This window comes from Muscardinus avellanarius (assembly GCF_963383645.1).
Source record: "Muscardinus avellanarius genome assembly, chromosome: 1".
Lineage (NCBI taxonomy): Eukaryota > Metazoa > Chordata > Mammalia > Rodentia > Gliridae > Muscardinus > Muscardinus avellanarius.
In genome coordinates this window covers 239,548,242-239,563,609 of record NC_137786.1, presented here as the reverse complement: position 1 = coordinate 239,563,609, position 15,368 = coordinate 239,548,242, and positions in this window count along the sequence as shown.

The following is a 15,368-nucleotide window of genomic DNA, read 5'->3' as shown; positions in this document are numbered from 1 at the left end:
TCGATTCAGTGAGAAGTGACCATCAAGTAAAGCTGTGCTCTCAGATACTTGTGGACGGGATGAAGCTGCTCTGTGAAGGAGGCGAGCAGGCGCACGTGGGTGATGCCATCCCCATCCGGTGGGTGCAGGGCTGAGGGCTAACTGCTCAGTCAAGGTGCAGGACTCTTCAGGGAGTGAGAGGGGTGTGAGTGGGGGAGGAGGTGCCACCAGGGGTCAGAGCAGGTCCAGCCCCTTCCAGTGGAGGCTAGGAGCAGGCAGAGGCCCTGGCTTAGGGGAAGGAGCTGGCAGAGTAAAGGCTTTGCCGATGCTTGATGGCCCCATGCCCTGCATGGCTGGAGGAGCCCCAGTCCCAGCAGGAAGCTTGCAGGCAGACACAGGGCCCCTGTGCATGGGTGTCTGAGGGTGCAGGCATTTTCTGGGGCTGTCCTTCCCAGCACCCTGCCTTCCCCTTCCTGGGCACCTGCGACAAAAGGTAAGCGCTTCCCAGCTGAGCCAGCAGCTCAGCATGCCGCCCACCCCTGCAGCCTGCCCGCCAGCCTGGCTCTAGCCTTGGCCTCTCTCCAGCCCACTCCCATCCTCCACGGCCCCAGAGCATCTCCACACAGCCACCCGGGCCGCCTCTGCTCCTGCTGGTCCCTACCTGAGATCCCTTCCCTTCCCCAGCCACATTCCTGCCTCTTCCTCCAGAAAGTCTCACTTGACTGCTCCAGCCGGTTGGCCCTCAAGGGCTGCCAGGTAAAATACAGCCACCCAGTCACATTTGGAGCTCAGATAAACAACAGAGACTTATTAATATAAGTGTATCCCGATGATTACCTGGGATGTACTTGTCCTAGGAAAAAAAAGTTGCTCATCTGAAATTCAGTTTAACCTGATATCTGTTTTAGAACTGGTCCTGCTGAGTCTGAAACCCTACCCCAAACCCACAGGTCACACAGTCACACCAGGAGCCGCTGGTCCAGGACCAGGATGGGTCTACCCGGCTCTCTCCCCTCACAGAAGCCAGGAAATGCACAAATCCAAGCCAAGGGGGCTGCCCAACAGACACCACCTCCAGCCCCACAGTCACCCTGTGGCTCATCCTGGGCACCCATGGCCCACCTCTCCCTCCCTCCCTCCCTCCAGCACCCCCACTTCAGACTCCTGGGCACTCTCTCTAGCCACCCAGGTATTGGGTACCCTGCTGAGCCTCTCCCCATCCTGGGTCAGGAGAAAGCTGCATTCACAGAGGGACACGCAGGGAAGGGGAAGCTGCCACCTCTACCACCTCGTCCCAAGGGAGAGAATCCAGCCCCTGTCCCTCTAGGCTCTCGGCTGCATCCCGCAGGATGAACTGGTGAGTAAAATGGGTCCTCACCTGCTCGACTCAGACCCAGGAGGAGGCCCCCTCTGGCCCCCATGCCCAGGACCCCTTACCATCAGCACAGGCCCAAAGCTGCAGATTGGGCAAGACAAGCAGGGGACCAACCCATACAGGAGGGACTAGGGAAGGGGGCTTTCCTCGCACTGGACGGTCATGCTGAGAGCCGTCCTGCTTTGGGACGATTACCCAAAGCACAGCCCGCCTCCCCTGGGGCTGGAGTGTAGCTGAACCAGAGGAGAGCAGTCTGGAGTTTGTTGCGTATGGAAGTGGGCCGCTGGACAGGGAGCCCAGGACAAAGCCACAACCTGGGCTGCCGGACCCTGGCCACCCGTGGAATCAGACAACTGCCACTTCATCAGCCAGGGCCCGGCCAGCCCTGGTCTTACTCCCCGCTCCACAGCTGGACAGGAGCTGGGTCCAGGACTCTGCTGCCCACACACTCTGGGCTCACTAGCTTCACCCCATTGCCCCAGACCCAACTTCCTGGATCAGTCTGCCCATCTATCCATCGGTCCCCAGGGCCAGAGTTTACAGGGCTACATCCCACTGGTCCTGTCTGACACCCCATCAGGGCCTTCACGGGTGGGGGCTGGCCTACCCGAAGCTGCCACCTCTACCAAGCAGACTGCTTGGGGCACGAAGTGGGGTGTCTAGGACCCCGTGTCCCCATCCATCAGGTCCCACCTGCAAGAAGACCCTGGGTCATCTCCACACACTCCACTGGGGCCATAGGGCCTCAGTCCTGCCATTCACAGGCCTGGATGGATGCAGGCTCTGGGCCTGGCCTCAGTTTCCCCATCTGCAGAATGGGGTGATGCCACCCTACCTGAGAACCTCCCAGATGACTTGCCTGAGCTGGAAGAGGGTGGGTGGAGCCACCGGGGCTGCTCACCTCCCCAAGTCCTGCTCACCCTCTGGCCCTACAGGCTGCACACATGGCAGGCTGGGCCGAGAGCTTAGCTGGAGACCCCTGCAGCCTCTGAGGCAGGAGACCTGGAGACATGGCGGCTCTTAGGTGACCCTCCCTGCTGAGGGCCAGCAACACAGAGAACCAGAGCTAGGCAGTCGGTCCCTGGCACGGCTCTCTGCCTGGCCCCAGATCTGGGCAGGCAGAGGAGGTGGCCATGCAGATGGGACCCCCGCCCAGCTCCCCCCAGGCCTGGCCAGCAAGTGACCTGGTGGCGTGGAAGGCACGTGGAGTCGCGTCTGAGTGCTGGCCGGTGCTCTGTGCCCTCTGGGCTCAGGCCTGGAGCACTTTGCAGTCCCACGGTCCACTAAGTCAGTATTCCTGGTGACCCACTAATCAGCACCTCTGAGGACTGGTACTCCCAAGGACTCAGTCCTCAGCACCCGAGGACTTGTTACTAATCCCAGGGACTCAGTCCTCAGTACCTCCAGGGACTCAGTCTCCAAGTCACTATCCTGATGACTCAGTCCTTGGCACTTCAGCTTTGCAGAAGGACAGAGGGAGCCAGGAGGGCAGCAGAGGCCAGGGCGGGTGGGAGCCACTTAGGCAGCTGGAGAGCTGGGGCTTCAGCAGAGTTGACAGGGAGCCACAGAAGGAATTCAAGCAGCGGAAGGCATGCTCACACCCAGCTAGGAGCGAGGACCAAGTTCCCTGAGTTTCCAAGGACCAATGCCACGGGGCATCCATGTGCCTGCCCAAGCAGCCAGGTGGAGGGAGGGCCAATGAGAGTCTCGGGTAAAGGAGGGAGCAGTCGCCGCTCGGCCCCACACCTGGAGGCCGGCCGGGGCGCTGAGTGGGAGGCTGGTTTCACTCTCCACCTCCCGTGGACCTCCTCCCTGGGCCGCCCAGGAGCCAGCCGAGCCCCAGATGACCTTGCTGGCAGATCTTTCTGAGGGCTTCTTGCCCCACCCCAGCCCCCAGCACCAGGGTCCAGCAACCTGCACCTGGGGCAGGACCCCGAGGAGCAGGGAGCCCACGCCCCCACCCCAGGTCAGCCCACCCTGGAGCCCTCAGCCCTTCCCTAAGGTGCGCAGCCTGAAGCTGGGGGTGGGTCAGAGACCAGGAGGACTGTGGCAGACAGGCGGCAGGTCACACACACTCACCAGGAGCCCAGCCGTGGGACCCCAGGAGTAGAAGGGAAGCTGCCCCCGCCCTCGTCCTCCCCACCCAGACCTGCCCCAGGGGTCCTCAGGTAGGGGCTCACCACCCTAGCTCCACCTGGCTGGCTGCAGCCCTCTCCACGGAGGTGCAGGGTGGTTTCAGAAGCTGCTTGTGGACCCACAGAGCCTGGGCTCACCTGCATGCTGGCCGCCACCTGTGTCCTGGGTCTGGCTGGGCTGCAGTGGCTGCCCGGCAGGAGAGTGGCCGCTGTTGGCGGGCTGTCCTACCTGACTGACTTCCGCGTGGGACTCACCCCACCCTCTCCTGGGCTGGCAAACCCAGGTGTGCAGGGGAGGAGCCAGGGCCGCCAGGAAAGGCCCTCCCAGCCCAGGAGCCTCCCACCTTCCTGGGAACCCGTGTGGGGTGGGAATGGGGCAGGAGGGGAGCTCCAGCCGCACCTCTCCCCGGACCCCAAAGCCCCCTTGCAGAGGGAGTTGGGGCTGTAGGAAGGGGTTGTATGACACCCTTTCTAGGGGGAAGCAGCATGGCCTTGAGGGACACAGACTGGCTTGTGTGAGGGGAGGGGTCTCCCACACTGTGAGGAGCGGGGCACCATGGTGTCACAGGCTCAGCATCAGGAGGCCAAGCAGCACTTCCCTGCAGACAGGCCCTGTTGGATTTCCCAAAGAGCAACGTGTCCCTCATTGCTATTGGGCCACCCGTTGGCAGTCTGTGAGTGCGGCCAGCACAGGGCAGAGGTGGGGAAGGAAATTAGCCATATGGAGCCATGACACTCTTATGGAGCAAATCCAGGCAGGACATGTTAGGATCTGGATGAAAGAAAACCCCAAAACAGAGCCGGGGGTAACATATGCCTATAATCCCAGCTACTCTGGAAGCTGAAGCAGGAGGGTCACAAGTTTGAGGCCAGCCTGGACAACTTAGTGAGACTGTGTCTCATTATAAAACTGTTTTGTTTCGTTTTGTTTTTTTTGTGGTACTGGGGATGGAACACAGGGGTCTTCTACCTCCAGGCTACACCCCTGACCTATTTTATATTTTATTTGGAAGCAGGTTGCTGAGAGCCTCACTAAGTACCCAAAGCTGGCTTCAAACCTGCACAATCCTCCTGTCTCAGCCTCCCAAGTACTAGGATGTAATCTTAGTACCGGGAGGACGAGACAGGAGGATCTCCAGTTCAGGGCCAGCCTCAGCCATTTAGTGGGACCTTCTGCAAGTCAGTGAGACCCTGTTTCAAAATAAAGAGTAAAAAATAGGGCTGGGGATGTAACTTAGAGATAGAATGCCCCTGAGTTCAATCCCCAGTACCACACAAAAGGGGGAGCTGGCGATGTAACTCAGTGGTAGTGTCCCTGGGTTCAATCTCTAGTGGTGCACGTTCACACACACACACACACACACACACACACACACACACACACACAAACACACACACACACACCTTTCAGAGTTTATGAAGCTGGGTGTGGTGGTGCATTCCTGGATTCCGTATATTTGGGAGGCTAAAACAGAAGGACTGCAGGTTCGCAGCCAGCATCAACAACTTATTGAAGCCTTCCTTCTATAATTTAGTAAGACCTTGTTCAAAGTAAAAAAAAAAAAAAAAAAAAAAAAAAAGCCGGGCGTGGTGATGCACGCTTGTAATCCAAGCGCTTGGGGGCTGAGACAGGAGGATCTCGCAGGTTCAAAGACAGCCTCAGCTGGCTTAAGAGACCCTGTTTCCAAATAAAATATAAAATAGGTCTGGGAGTGTAGCCCAGAGGTAGAAGGCCTCTGGGTTCCATCCCTAGTACCACCAAAAATAATAAATAAAAGCTGGGTGTGGTGGCGCACACTTGTAATCCCCGCGCTTGGGAGGCAGACAGGAGGATCACGCTGGTTCGGAGCCAGCCTCGCTGGCTTAAGAGACCCTGTTTCCAAATTTAAAAGATATAAAATAGGTCTGGGAGTGTAGCCCAGAGGTAGAAGGGCTTCCAGGAACCCAAGTACCACCAATAATAAATAAATAAATAAATAAATAGGGCTGGGAGTGGAGCTCAGAGGTAGAATACTCCTGGGTTTGATCCCCAGAACTACTCACACAAAAAAAGTTTATAAAGACATAGGACAATGCTTATACTGGTAAACGAATAAAAACTAAATTATGAACATGTACAACGTGTGTGTGTGTGTGTGTGTGTGTGTGTGTTACTGAAAATTGAACTCAGGGGCATTCTACCTCTGAGCTCCACCCCCAACCCTATTTTATTTTTATTTTATTTACTTACTTATTTATTTATTTATTTATTTATTTATTTATTATTTATTCGGTACTGGGAATGGAATCCAGGGGCATTGTACTTCTGAGCTACACCCCCAGCCCTATTTTATTTATTTATTTATATTTTATTTACTTTTGTGGTTCTGAGGATGGAATCCAGGGGCATTTAACCTCCAAGCTACACTCCCTGCCCTAATTTTCATTCTTTATTTTGAAATAGGGTCTCACTAAGTTGCAGAGGGCCTCACAAAGTAGCTGAGGCTGTGGGCTAACCATGATCCTCCTGTCTCAGCCTCCTAAATGCTGGGATTACAAGCATGCGCCACCACGCCCTTTTTGTGTGGGGGGGGGGTCTGGGGATGGAATGCAGGGGTATTTTACCTCTGAGCTACACCTCCTGCCCTATTTTTTATTCTTTATTTTGAAACAGGGTCTCACTAATTTGCCGAGGGCCTCACTGAGTAGTTGAGGCTGTCGGAGAACTGTGATCCTCCGCCCTCTGCCTACAGAATGCTGGGATTAGAAGCATGTGCCACCACGCACAGCTTTATTTTTATTTATTATCTTTGTACATATTTTTTTCTTTGTACTTAATATGATTTTATTTCTATTCGTAAGAATATGGAACACTTCACGAATTTGCATGTTATCCTGGTGCAGGGGCCATGCTAATCTTCTCTGTATCGTTCCAATTTTAGTATATGTGCTGCCGAAGTGAGCACTTTATTTTTATTTTATTTTATTTTATTTTTTTGGTGGTACTGGAGGTGGAACCCAGAGGCTTTCTACCTCCAGGCTATACTCCCAGACCTATTTTATATTTTATTTGGAAACAGGGTCTCACTAAGTTGCTGAAAGCCTCACTCAGTAGCTGAGGCTGGCTTCAAACCTGTGCGATCCTCCTGTCTCAGCCTCCCAAGTGCGGGGATTACAAGCGTGCGCCAGCGCCACCACGCCCGGCTTTTATTTTTATTTTAAAACAGGGTCTTGCTAGGTTGTTAAGTCAACTTGCTGAGATTGTCTTTGAATTTGCAATCCTCCTGTCTCAGCCTCCCAAGTATTGGGATTACAGACATGTGGCACCGTGCCCAGTTTGTATTAATGGCCAGAGGCATTAAAGTACTGAAAGACTCATTTGTATTTGATATTTACACTTGTTTAATGAGGTGAACCATAAGTGGTGAAATTACGCTTTTCTTCCTTATATTAGTTTGCTTCTTTCTTTTTTTTTCTTTTTTTTTTTTTTGGTGGTACAGGGGTTCCTGGAAACCCTTCTACCTCCGGGTTACACTCTTAGACCTATTTTATATTTTTATTTGGAAACAGGGTCTGTTAAGCCAGCACGGCTGGCTTCAAACCTGTGCGATCCTCCTGTCTCCGCCTCCCAAGCGTGGGGATTACAAGCGTGCACCACCACGCCCGGCTAGTTTGCTTCTTTCAAATTTTCTACCACGAGCAGAGCCTGCCATGAGGCAAGGCCGGTGCTGGGGCCTCCGAGGCTGGGATTGGAGCCTGCTGAAGGGTTAGGCCGGTGCCGGGGTCAGCAAAGTAGGAATTGGAGTCTGCCGTGAGGCAAGGCCAGTGCTGGGGCCTCCGAGGCCAGGATCGGAGCCTGCCAAGGGGTAGGCCGGAGCCGGGGCCATCGGCCGGCATTGGAGCCTGCCTTGAGGCAAGGCCACTTCTGAGGCCTCCGAGGCCGGTATTGGAGCCTGCTGAGGGATAAGGCCAGTGCCGGGGCCAGCAAGGCCAGATACGGAGCCTGCCATGAGGCAAGGCTGGTGCTGGGGCCTCTGAGGCCAGGATAGGAGACTGTCGAGGGGTTAGGCTGGTGCCAGGGTCAGCAAGGCTGGGACGGAGCCTGCCTTGAGGCAAGGCTGATCCTGGTGCCACCGAGGTCAGGATTGGAGCCAGCCGAGGGGTTAGGCCGGTGCAGGGGCCAGCGAGGCCAGAATCAGGGCCTCCCATGAGGCAAGGCCGCTGCTTGAGTCAGCGAGGTCTGGATCAGTCCATCGGGTAGCCAGGCCACTACTGGGGCCATCAAGAGTGGGATCGGTACTTGCAATGCGGCATGCACAGAGAAATATTGAAGAAAATAAAAACCAGATGCTTCCCCTAATCAGCAATAACTAGGAAGAAAGGGGCAACAGGAAGAGGTCGAGTTATAGAAAGGACCCTGTAGCGAAGCAATTAAGGTGACCAATCAGAGGGTCGAGGGAGGGGGAGGGAATGGGATGGGGAGTAGATGAGGGCTAATTGGATGATGTGAGATTGTATATCTTCTCAAGTCTTGTATTCCAATGTGATATATGATTACAATGCACCAATAAAAATAAATAAAAATATTTTTCTACCACTAAATGGGGTGTGGTGGCACACACTTGTAATCCCAGTATTTGGAGGCTGAGACAGGAGGATTGTGGTTCGTGGCCAGCCTCAGCTACTTAGTGAGGCCCTTTGCAACTCAGTAAGACCTTGTTTCAAAATAAAGAATAAAAAAAGGGCTGGAGGGTGTAGCTCAGAGGTAGAAAGCCCCTGGGTTCCATTTCCAGTACTCCAAAATAAAAGAAAAGGAAGGAAAGAAAGGGGAGAGGGAGAGGGAGAGGGGGAGGGAGGGAGAGAGAGAGAAAGAGAGAGAGAGAGAGAGAGAGAGAGAGAGAGAGAGAGAGAGAGAGAGAGAGGAGATAGGGCTGAAGTATAGCTTGGAGGTAGAAAGCCCCTGGGTTCTATTTCCAGTACCAAAAAAAAATTTCTACCATTAATACTTTTATAGGCTTTATTGTTAAATGACTTTATTATCATATCCTATTTACTATAGACCTTGTTTCCCACAGACTGTCCACGCTTTGGCCTGGAATGCAGCCCAGGAAGAAGTGGCAGGATGGTGGACGAGCTCCTGGTAGGCGGTGTGGCCCTGCCCTTCCTGGCAGAGAACTTTGGTCCAGGCCACGTGGCTCCAGCTCCTTCCCTGTGGCCTGTGGACCCTGCACTCGCTACCCTTTTCCTCTTCCTCCAACAGCAGAACACCTTGACCGCTTGCAATCCTCCCCCTCAGGGCCGAAGCGCACCAGAGGCAGCTCCCCATCCCTACGCTTTCCTTGGGGGATTTATCTCGCCAATCCCGGTGGCCTCAACGTGGCTGAAGGTGATCTGATGCCTTGCCCAGGAAGCCTCTCACAGGTGTCTCCTCCAGGTCTACAGGGGTGGGAGTCTCCGAGGACCTTCCCATCTTCTCTTTCAGACACGCCTTCCCAGCCTCAGGTCCTGTGGGAGATCCCTTCCAGGCTGCCGCCCCTCAGGTCTGCTTGGAGCTGGCCTCGCCTCTCACACCAGGGTGGCCCGGGCAGGGTCCTCCTGCAAGGACCCCCCTGCGCTGCCTGCCTCCTGCCTTGGAGAGCGGAGGTGCCCTTGCTAAAATCACAGCCCTGCAGCCCAAGCTCCCTGAGAAAGCTCCCAATCCACTCACCTCTACAGATCTGCCACACCCGTGGAAATAAGTCATTGTTCCTTTACAGATCCACAGGCTTTCTCTCCTTTCCTTGCGAGGGTATTTTTAGAAAGCATTTCCGTCAAGATCCTACTGTTTACCACCATAATGTGAGGTTTGGGGCCTACAGAACCTGGCTTTGAGGCCAGGCCACACCCATGTGAGTTTGGCCAGCTCTGGCCCTGGGTAAGGCCGGAATTGGCCATTTCCTTTAAACCGTGCCTTGCTCCGGTGGCTTAGGCCTGGAAGATGTCTCTGCAACCGAGGAAGGGGGCTGCACGGTGCCCTTCCCCAAGGGAACCCTAAGTCCTATGCCCTCCTCTCACCGGCCACTCAGAGTCCAGTCACAAACCACCGATCGGAGATGTCTTCCCAGTCCTGGAAGGATCCCGAAGGTCCCTGCTGCCCATGGGAGGGTGGGTCCTTGAGCAGCCAGGAGGCCAGGACAGGGTGGAGGTCCGGCCTCAGCTGCAAAGTCAGGTGGCGGGTTCCTCAGAATGTGGGCTGCAAGCCAGGTGCGGTGCACGCTTGCAATCCCAGTACTTGGGAGGCTGAGACAAGAGGATCACATGTTCACCCCCAGCCTCAGCTACTTAGTGAGGCCCTCTGCAAATCAGTGAGACCCTGTTTCAAAATAATGGATAGTCGGGCATGGTGGCACACGTTTGTAATCCCCGTGCTTGGGAGGCGGAGACAAGAGGATCGCGCAGGTTCGAAGCCAGCCGCGCTGGCTTAAGAGACCCTGTTTCCAAATAAAAAATATATAAGTCTGGGAGTGTAGCCGGAGATAGAAGGGCTTCCAGGAACCCTAGTACCATCAAAATAATAATAATAATAATAATAATAATAATAGTAATAATAGTAATAATAATAATAATAATGATGATGGATAAAAGGTAGGGCTGACAGCCAGGCGTGGTGGCTCACGCTTGTAAGCCCAGCATTCGGGAGGCTGAGACAGGAGGACTTCGATTTTCAGACAGCCTCAGCTACTTAGCAAGGCCCTTTGCAACTCAGTGAAACCCTGTTTCAAGAATAAAAAGACTAAAAAATAGGGCTGGGGGTGTAGCTTAAGATACAATGCCCCTGGGTTCCATCCCCAATACCACAAAAATAAATAAATAAATAAATAATAAATAAATAATAGCTGGAAGGCGGGCGTGGTGGCGTACACTTGTAATCCCTGCGCTTGGGAGGCTGAGACAGGAGGATCGAACAGGTCCAAAGCCAGCCTCAGCTACTTAATGAGGCTCTCAGCAACTTAGCGAGACCCTGTATCCAAATAAAATATAAAACAGGTCTGTCTAGAAGTGTAGCCTGGAGGTAGAAAAGCCCCTGGGTTCAATCCCCAGTACCACCAAAACAAAAAAAGAAGAAAAGAATGCGGGCTGCGGGGGAGAGGCTCTGGGCCCCAGTGGGAGGAGATGCACATGGGAGTCAAAGGTCTTTCTAGGCCTGTTTCTCAATCTCTACACAAGACACAAAAATCGATCCCAACTGCTCGTGGAGGTTACAAGAGCATTTATAAAGCTTTGAGGATTGTATTGGCGCTCGGCCCGAGCTCCGCAGAGATGGTTAAATGTCACGTGATCTGCTCAAAGGGGGCAGAACCGCGTAGACAGAAGGGATGGGCCCTCCTGAGCTCCCAGACCACGCCCCTCTCCGGCTCTGCGCGTAGGCCCCGCCCCGCCACCACGCCCTCAGGCCACACCCCCTCGCGGGCCCCGCCCGTCGCGTCACGCCCTCTGAACACGCCCCTTGACCTCACCGCCCCGGGCCCCGCCCCAGCGGGAGGCGGCTTTGCCTGACTCAGCCCCAGCACCTTCCTGAGAGCTGCCATGCTCCCCTCCCGGGCCTCTGCTCCGCGGAGGGGCGGTGAAGGCCCGGCTCTGCCTCGGAGGAGGGCTCCGGCCCAGTGGGGGAGAACCTCCCAGACCCAGAAACATCCCAGCGCTCCGCAAGCCGCCTAGCGCCGCCGGCCTCCCTGGCGGAGACCCAGGCCCTGCGCGACCCGCCTCCGCAGCGGTGGCCACCCGTTCACGGAGGACGGAGCAGCTGGCTGCCCCGGACGCCCAGGGGACCCCAGGCTCGGGCCCTGCCCGGGGAAGGCCAAACTGCACGCCCCCCGGGCAAGGTCCCAGGCCTACAACTCCGCTGGCCGAGGGGCAGGGGCAAGCGCATTTACCATTTAGACCCATTCACTCGTTCCGAGCACCGGGTGTTTGGTGACTCACAGACACATAGGGAAGCTGTTCGCATCAAAAAGAAATCACTCTCCGGGCGTGGTGGTGCATGCTTGTAATCCCCGCGCTTGGGAGGCTGGGACAGGAGGACCGCACAGGTTCGAAGCCAGCTTCAGCTACTTAGTGAGGCTCTCAGTAACTGAGACCCTGTTTGTTTCCAAATAGAATATAAAATAGGTCTGGGAGTGTAGCCCAATATAAAATAGGTCTGGGAGTGTAGCCCAGAGGTAGAAAGCGCCTAGGTTCCACCCCCAATACCACAAAAGAGAAAAGAAAGAAAGAAAAAGAAATCATTCTTTGTCAAGGCCCTAACCAAGCATAGGGGCGGAGCCCCCTCCTGCTGGAATTTCTGGAATTCCCGCCTGTCCTGATGCTTGCAGATTATCCAAGCCTCCTTTGATAGGCCTTTGGGTTGCTGTGTCTCCACAAAGGCTGGCCCTGCCGTCCATTCTCCACCAGCTGCTCCTACGCTGTGCTGTTTGCTCGGGTTCACAGCCTTCCAAAGCCCCCTCTTTGTCACTGTAACAAGGGTATTTTGGGTTACAGCGCCTTCATTATTCTGGAAAGCTTGTCTCTTGGGGCTTCTTTTCCCTTTTCATATTAACTGCCACTTTGCTTTAGAACTTAACAAGGCCGAGCATGGTGGCACATGCTTCTAAAGCCAGTACCTGGGAGACAGAGACAGGAAGATAGCAGGTTTGCAGGCAGCCTCAGCAACCTAGGTCATCTGCAACTAGTGAGACCCTATTTCAAAATAAAAGAATAAAATAGGGCTGGAGGTATAGTATAGCTTGGAGGTAGAATGCCCTGGTTTCAATCCCCAGCACCCCCCCCACACACACACACAGTTTTTTTATTTAGAAAAGGGAATGGATGTGTGGCTCAGAGGTATAATGTCCCTGGTTTCAATCCCCAGTACCACACAAAAGAAAAAAAAAAAAGGTGGCTTACCCAGACCAGCAAAAAAAAAAAAAAAGGGGGGGGGGCTGAGGGTATAGCTCAGAGGTAGAATGTCCCTGAGTTCAATCTCCAGTACCACCAAAAACAAAACAAAACTTATGTTAGAGCTCAGGTTGTTGGGGTGCCAAAGATGTTGGGGTGAGTTCTTGGCTCAGGAACTCGGGGTCTGCAGGGTCCTTGCTAACGTGACAGAAAAGAACTTCAGCACGCACCAGTTAGAGACATAGACAGACGTTTATTGGGAAAAGGGAGGAAATACGCATTCAAGAGAGAATGTGGGCCCTTCAAGATGAGGAAGGCGTTTTGGGGAGTTCAGGGTTCTCTTCTTATAGGGGACTTTCGTGAGGGGTGGGCTAGAGAAGGTATGCGCGGATGAGCTCAGTCTGGTAGTCCCAAGGCGGTTTATGGTGGGCAGGTGGTCTGGTCGCCCTTAGGGTGGATGAGCTCAGTCCAGTAGTCCCGAGGCGCTTCCTGATGGTCTGGTTGGTGTCTGGTCAGCCTTAGGGTGAATGATCTTGGGTTGATTGGGGTCCTCATTAGCTGACTGACGGATAAGCTAGGATATCTTAAATTATAGGTTTTCTCAGAGATATTGTTAATTCTAGGATCTACAGGTTTCCCAGGAATCTATGATAGAGTCAGGCCTGGGAAAAAGAACTGGTTTGTGGACAAGAGGCAGAAGCACTTCAGCTCCAGGTTCTTATATCAAAGTTATACTTTCCCTTCCTGTCTGTCTCCTTTCTACCTACTTATTCCTTCTATCCTACATCAAGGGTACAGAATGGGAAGCAGGGCATTCTGCCTTTTCATGCTCCCCAATAGAAGAAACAGTATGCATCTCCTTTTCTTTCTTTCTTTCTTTCTTTCTTTCTTTCTCTTTCTTTCTTTTTTTCTGTACTGGGGATGGAACCCAGGGACATTCTAGCTCTGAGCTACACCCCCAACCCAATTTTTAAAAATTTTTTTATTTTGAAACAGGGTCCCGCTGAGTTGCAAAGGGCCTCACTAAGTAGCTGAGGCTGTTCTTGAACCGTGATCCTCTTGTCTCAGCCTCCCAAATGCTGGGATTACAAGCATGAGCCACCACGCCCGGGTTCAACTTTTTGTTGTTGTTGTTGGTACTGGGGTTCCTGGAAGTCCTTCTACCTCCGGACTACACTCCCAGACCTATTTTATATTTTTATTTGGAAACAGGGTCTCCTAAACCAGCGCGCACAGCTGGCTTCGAACCTGTGCGATCCTCCTGTCTCTGCCTTCCAAGCGCGGGGATTACAAGGGTGCGCCACCACGCCCAGGTTTTTTTTTTTTTTTTTTTTTTTTTTTTGTGGTACTGGGGTTCCTGGAAACCCTTTTACCTCTGGGCTACACTCCCAGACCTATTTTATACTTCTATTTGGAAACAGGGTCTCTTAAGCCAGCAAGGCTGGCTTCGAACCTGAGCGATCCTCCTGTCTCCACCTCCCAAGAGTGGGGATGACAAGCGTGCGCCACTGCGCCCGGCTCGCATCACTTTTAACCCTCTTCAGAGGCTTGTCTTCAGATTCTTGCTCCCTGGTGTTTCAGTCAGCATACTCACTGCTGTGACCCAAGAAGACTGACCACACAAACTTCGAGGAAGAAAGATTTATTTGCTTACAGTTCTGGAGATTTCAGGGGTTCAGTCCATATAAGAGCCGTTACATCTGGGGCGCTCAGGGCATTGTGGTGGGAGGCAGAGAGAGGGAGAGAGCAAGGGCTCTCCTTTCACACCGTGGAGGCCGGAACAAGAGAAGCATGGGGATTCGAGGAGACATGCCAGGGACACACCTCCTCCAGCCTCAGCTACAGCCAGTAAATCCATTATAGTGAGTTCATTTACTGATGAGATTACAACCCCGCGACTTGATTGCACCAACCCTGAACGTTACTACAAGAGCTCTTCAGCAGATATTCTATATCTAAACCATGACACCAGATTTTTCAGGTGGGGGCTTGCTATGTTTTCTTTTCTGGAGGGCTCCCAGGTTCCTCATCTTCTGTAGAAAGAGGAGCCTTTGAGTCAGCCATGTGACCTGATCCCCTTGCTGGACGCTGGAACCTCTGGCCTGTTCTTCTCTCTCCCTCTTCTTCCCTCTTTCTTTCTTTTTTCTTTTCATGGTCCTAGAGATTTGAACCCCTGGGCATTCTACCTCTGAGCTAGATCCCCAGCCCTTTTTCGCTTTTAAATTTGAAACAGGGGTCTGGCTAAGTTGCAGAGGGCCTCACTGAGTTATGAAGCTGCTCTCCAACCTGTGATCCTCCTGTCTTAGCCTCCCAGTTCTGGGACCACAGGCATGTGCCACCATGCCTGACCTGTATTTCTTTTCTCTCAGTTTGAGACTTTGCAGCCATCATTTAATTTTCTTCTTGGGAACTATTACAATCAGTATCATCACCACCTTCCATTAGAAAGTCTTCTCCCAGGATGGACACTCCTCCTCTTGCACCCCGCCCCACCTGCTCAGTCTGTGAGCATCTCTCTGGTTAGAAGCCTTAGACATCACTTTGGACTCTGGCTTTTGGGGGAGGGGGGCACTGGGAATAGAACCCGGGGCATTCTACCTCTGAGCTACATCCTCAGTCCAATTTTATACTTTTATTTTGAAACAGAGTCTCACTAAGTTGAAGAGGGCCTCACTAAGTTGCTGAAGCTGGTCTTGAACCTGCGATCCTCCTGCCTCAGCCTCCCAAGCACTGGAATTACAGGCCTGCACCGCCACACCCAGCTATTTTTCAAATTGTTGCTGAGGGCCATGCCAAGTCTCTGAGGCTGGCCTTGAACCTTCTATTTTCCGATCTCAGCCTCCCAGTACTGGGATGGGGCGGGCGCCACCACACCCAGCACTGCTGCATTTCTGTCGTCTTTTGGGGCTTGGCTGTCCTCTGCCGACTGGGAATCATCCTTCTCCATCCACACGTCTCTCTCGTCTGAATCTTCACTATGTAATTCT